Here is a 6,350-nt window from a genome sequence, read left to right as displayed (position 1 = left end):
GTCTATGCAAAATGAAATGGATTTCCCCAAGTTTGTCAACACTAACCATCTAGGACCCAAACAAGTGTGGGTACCAAAGAAATCAAACTTGAACATTTGTGTTTGTAGGTTTGTTTGAAAGCCTCTAAGAAAACAAGTGGTACTTGGATAGTGGTTGCTCAAAGCACATGACGGGAGACCCATCCAAGTTTTCTCTCTCTCCAAAAAGGATGGAGGTCTTGTAACCTTTGGTGACAAACAAGAAAGTTAAAATAATTGGTAAAGGTAGAATAAGTAATGAATCTTCTATTTTAATTGAAAATGCACTTTGGTTGATGGTTTGAAGCATGATTTACTTAGTATTAGCCAATTGTGTGATAAAGGCTTTAGAGTTGTGTTTGATAAAAAGATTGCATCATTGAAAATGCTAGTGATAGAAAAGTTATATTATTGGATTGAAATGATTGTCCTATTAATGATAAATGTTTATAGGCTTTTGCATAATGATTCTTGGTTATGGCATAGAAGACTAGGACATGCCAGCATGCACTTAATTTCAAATATTTCCAAGAAATTCTTTGGTTAGAGGTCTTCCCAAATTTAAATTTGAAAAAGACAAAGTTTTGTGATGCTTGTCAAATGGGTAAGCAAACTAAGTCCTCTTTCAAATCTAAAAATGTAATCTCTACAACTAGACCTTCAACTATTACACATGGACTTATTTGGCCCTTCTAGAATTGTGTAGTTTTGGAGGGAACTATTATGCCTTTGTGATAGTTGATGATTTTCAAAGATTTACTTGGGTTTTGATGCTAAAAATAAGGATGATGCTTTGAAAAGCTTTTCTAGTTTTGCAAAAAGTGTTCAAAATGAAAAAGGGTTTTTGATTTCTAAATTAGGAGTGATCATGGAGGAGAATTTGATAGCAATGCTTTTTGAAACTTTTTGTGAAGAAAATGGTTTTTTCTCATAATTTCTCCGCTCCAAGAACTCCTCAACAAAACGGTGTAGTTAAAGGAAAAATCGTACTTTGCAAGAATTTGCTAGATCAATGTTTGCATGAGTATGGTTTACCTCATACTTTTGGGCGGAAGCCGTTAACACGCTTGTTATGTTTTAAATAGAGTTTAATTAGACCTTCTTGGGTGGCATAACAAAATTCCAAATATTGGGTATTTCAAAGTTTTTGGTTGCAAATGTTTTATTTTGAATAACAAAGGAAAACTTGGAAAATTTGATTCTAAGACGGATGTTGGTATTTTCCTTGCTATTCCTCTACTAGTAAAGCTTATAGAGTTTTTAATAAAATAACTTTAGTAATTGAGGAATCTATGCATGTATATTGATGAATCTTGCAATGTTATTTCTAATGAGCCTATTAATAGTGATGTTTTAGAAAGGAAATTTAGGAGATTTACTTTTAGTGACAAAGGCAAGGAAATTGTTTCAAGTAAGCAAGAGGTGAGCTTTAATCGAAAAGAACGAAGTTGGTTTCTTCATCCATGCCTAGAGAGTGGAGGTATGCTCCTTCCATCCCAAAGAATTAATTCTTGATGATCCCGAACAAGGTGTGAAAACTCGTTCCTCTCTTAATATGTTTAATAATCTTGCTTTTGTTTCTCAAATTGAACTAAAAGTTTTAAAGATGTCGAAAATGATGAATTTTGGATTTTAGCTATGCAAGAAGAATTAAATCATTTGAAAGGAATAAAGTTTGGGAGTTAGTCCCTAGGCCCTCTCATGCTTCTAAAATTGGAACTAAATGGGTCTTTAGAAATAAAATGGATGAAATGGAAATATCATTAGAAATTAAAGCTAGACTTGTAGCTCAAAGTTATTGTCAGGAGGAAGGAATAGATTATGAAGAAACTTTTGCATCCGTTGCTAGATTAGAAGCTATAGAATGTTGCTTGCTTTTGCTTCTTATAAGAATTTCATTTTGTATCAAATGGATGTGACAAATGCATTTTTAAATGGTTATATCATGGAGGAAGTTTGTGTGTAGAACAACCTCCGGGGTTTAAAAGTTTTTGATTTCCCTAATCATGTTTATAAATTGAAAAAAGGCTCTTTATGGCTTAAAACAAGCTCCAAGAGCTTGGTATGATAGACTTAGTAATTTCTTGCTTGAGAAATGGATTTAAAATGGGTAAAATTGATACTACTCTTTTTATTAAGACTAAAGAAAATGATATGCTTTTAGTACAAATATATGTGGATGATATTATTTTTGGTTCTACTAATCCATCTTTGTGTGAAGAATTTTCTAAGTGTATGCATAGTGAATTTGAGAATGAGTATGATGGGAGAACTTAGCTTCTTCCTTGGACCTCCAAATCAAACAACTCAAGGATGGTATTTCATAAGTCAAGAAAAATACACAAGGGATTTGCTCAAAAGGTTCAAATTCAATGAATGTAAAATTGCAAAAACTCCTATGAGCACATCCACTAAGCTTGACAATGATGAAAAAGGTAAGTGTGTGGATATAAAAACTTATAGAGGTATGATTTGATCTTTTACTTTATTTAACCGCTAGTAGACCCGATATTATGTTTAGTGTATGTCTTTGTCTAGATTTCAATCTTTTCCTAAGGAATCACATTTACATGCCGTTAAAAGAATTTTTAAATATTTGCTTGGTACTATTGATTTAGGCTTATGGTATCCTAGAAATGTTGAATTTAATTTTGTAGGATATTCCGATGCGGATTTTGTGGGTAGTTTACTTGACCGTAAGAGTACTAGTGGGATTGTCAATTTCTTGGTAGTTCCTTAGTTTCTTGATTTAGTAAAAAAAAAATTCGATTGCCTTATCCACTACTGAAGCGGAATATATTGCAGTTGCTAGTTGTTGTGCTCAAATTCTTTGGATGAAACAAACTCTTTGTGATTTTGGATTAAAGTTTGATAATGTGCCTATATTTTGTGATAATACTAGTGCTATTAATTTGACTAAAAATCCTATACATCATTCTAGGACTAAGCATATTGATATTAGGCATCACTTTTATTAGAGAGCATGTGCAAAATGATAATATTACTCTTGAATTTGTTGGCTCTAATAATCAATTAGCGGATATTTTTACCAAGCCTTTGAATGAAGAAAACTTTTGCAAAATAGGCTTAAGTTCGGTATTATTCGTTGTGATGCCTCTTGAATTTATAATTTTACTTGTTAAATCTTTTAGAAGGCATTTTGATAGGGGAGATATGGAAAGCATGTGTTAATATTCTTAGGGAAGTTGTGCTAAATTTATGTTCATGTTTTTAAGGGAAACATTTATGTAGTTCTAAATTTTTCTTAATTATTCCTTTTTTATGATTCCCAAAGGGGGAGAAGTTTAAGAAAAATATGCTATAAATTTGTTATGATTTTGATTGTATAATTAGGGGGAGAATTTATTTTTTTGAGTGAATTTCAAGAATGATCTTTATGGTGATATGTTGAATTTTATTAGGTGCTACATATGGTTTACATGTATTTCAAGTTATTTTTCTTAAATGATTTGTCATCATAAAAAAGGAGAGATTTGTTACTTTTTTGGCCATCTCAAATTAATTAATTAAATCAATATTTGATGGCAACAAACTCAATTTTTAATTACTGAAACTCTTCGTGTTTTAATATGTCCATAGTGTAGAGCTCAGAACAACGATTCCAACACCTATTGAATCACTCAAATCGGAGCTAAAACGAAGAACGATATGACCAAAACAAATCTAGAGAGAAATACCGTGGTGGATGACGTGGCATAACCAAACCATTTTGTATGTAGATTGGTTGAATGATGGATCATTAAGAGATTAACATATGATGGACTTTTTGATTTTTGGATTGATTTAAAATAAAAAATTGAAATTTAAAAGAAATTTAAAAGGAAAATAATTTAATATTATTTATGTTTTATGTCTAACGGCTAGTTTTTTTACACATAGTATTTTTTTATTTTGGATTGATTTTTAAGAGAATGAATTTAAAAAGAAAATGAAATTTAATATTATTTTATGTTTGTGTCTAACGGCTAGTTTTTTTACACATGGTATGTTTTTTTAGTTTTTTGATTAATTTTAAAAAGAAAATGAATTTCAAAAGAAAATGAATTTAATATTATATTTGTTTTGTATCTAACAACTAGTTAGTTTAAAATCTCCACCATTGATTTTTCCTTTCCAAAATCCAATGGTCCAAATTAATTGTGGTTTAAAAATTTTTTCCATCTCTATATAAACTATTTTCCTCTCCAAATTTTACATTTCTATAATACTCCAAAACTCAAAAGTTCATATCTTGCTCTCTCTAAGTTCCCAATTTTTTTTCTTTTCATCTTATTCTTGAGAGAGTGTTATTGTATTGTGAGGATAAATTTGTTGAGTGCTTAAACTTGTAAATCCACTCTAGTGAGAGTTATTATATTCTTTAAAAAGCCCAACATTTGTAACGATCCTAAACCGTGGAAAGGATCTCTTGAACCCGTAAAAGGAGCAGTGATGTAATGTTTGGGCTCCAATCCGTGAAAAGAGTTGGAAAGATTTTATTCAAATTCCCAATAGGCACTTGGGGAGTGGAGTAAATCGAGTTTGGTTGAACCACTATAAAAAATTATGGTGTCTTCTTCTCTAACTCTTTCTTTTTTATTTTTGCAATTAATTTAAGCAATTTATTGTATGTTTTAGTTTGTTCTTATTTATTTGCTAAATTTGATAGAATTAAATTATCACATTTTTGTCATCTTATTTGTTGCATAAATTGAATTTTTCTTATTATTTATAAAAAGTATATTAATTAGTTTAATTGGGTTAATTTAGAAAAAAGTTTAATTAAACCCTATTTACCCCCTCTAGGGTTGCCATATCGATCCAACAAGTTGTTCATTAGAGGATCAGTAGAAACTTGAGAAATAAGATGTAATCTCGGGGGTAAAACAGATATTTGACCCAGCCGTTTTTACGAACAACCTGTGAAGGGTCGACTTGCTGATTATGGTTAAATCATGGGTAAAACAGATATTTGACCCAACCGTTTTTATGAACAACCTGTGAATGATCGACTTGTTGATTATAAATCATGTGAACATAATATATCTATAGTGAGGGGAGTGCAACTATGGGCTTTAGTGGAATGACCCATTAGTTAATGAATGGAGATTAATCTGGTCTAATGAGTTTAGCCAATTAATCTCGGATCGTTGGAGCCCATGATCTGTAGGTCTGCGAGGTCCCCCTACTAGCTCGTAACGGACTAAGTCTAGAATAGCGTGATAAGTTAATTTGAAATATTCAAATTAAAATTAAGGGAATTAGTAATTATATGAGATATAATTATGTTTAATTTTAAAATTAAACGGTATAGTAGAATTTATATATTTAAATATATAAAGATGGATATGTGTTAAAATTAATTTAATATTTGATATTAAATTAATTAAGTTTTATTTAATAATTAATTTATGAAATTAATTAATTTTTCATTTTTAAAATCAAATAGATTTTTAAATCAAAATTTGATTTTTGAATAAAATTGAAAAAAAAAAAAAGAAAACTAAAACACAAATGGAAAAATGGGTTTTTCTATTATCCATCGCTTAACTAGCTCACACATGAAGCAACCATTTTCCTTTGTCTTCTCCAAGCATGAGCTGCAACTCATGCAACTCTTCTCTTTACATGTTGATCTGCAATATAATGAAGAGATTGGAGTGAAAATCGGGTATGCAATCTACAGAATTTTGAGAGAAAAATTGGTTTGAAGAAAGGTTCTTCAACCTTATTGCAGTAGTGAGCTTTTCTCCTTCATCCCTTGATTCAAGCTTGTTTTGAGTCACACAACTCAATTTAGAGCACGAAAAGAATAGTGGGGAAGATCTTAAGGTGGTCTACGACAAGATATGGAGAAGATTGCAGCTGGAGATGGAGCTTTAAAGAAGTTCTTCAAGAGGTATGTCTTGAAACCCATTTTTCTGCAGAAGCATGCTTTATATTATGCCAAAATTAGTGAATTTGAATGCTTAGATGATCCTTGTGCTTCCGATACGATTGATACAATCCTACAAGAGGTGCCTTCTTCCATTTTGGAGTTGAATATGTATTTAAGAGCCTCATGCATAAATTGTTCAGACGGTTGTCCAAACATCCCTGTAGGGACTCCATGATCTCACGCGCTGAGACCATAGGCTCATGTTTCTTGGCCAAGACTTAAGAAAAACTTGCCAAGATGTAGGCTTGGGCCTTTTCATTTGCCCTTATCCAGCATTCATATGCCTTTCGAATGTTGAGTGAACAAAAATTTATTAGATTTTGCTAAACCATTTTTAAACCAATCAGTTTTGCAAAACAGTTTCAAGTACCCTAAGATATAGACTTCTATTTTG

The sequence above is a fragment of the Benincasa hispida genome, chromosome 10 (genome assembly GCF_009727055.1).
Source record: "Benincasa hispida cultivar B227 chromosome 10, ASM972705v1, whole genome shotgun sequence".
Lineage (NCBI taxonomy): Eukaryota > Viridiplantae > Streptophyta > Magnoliopsida > Cucurbitales > Cucurbitaceae > Benincasa > Benincasa hispida.
The sequence above is the reverse complement of the archived record's forward strand: the minus strand, read 5'-3'. Positions refer to the sequence as shown.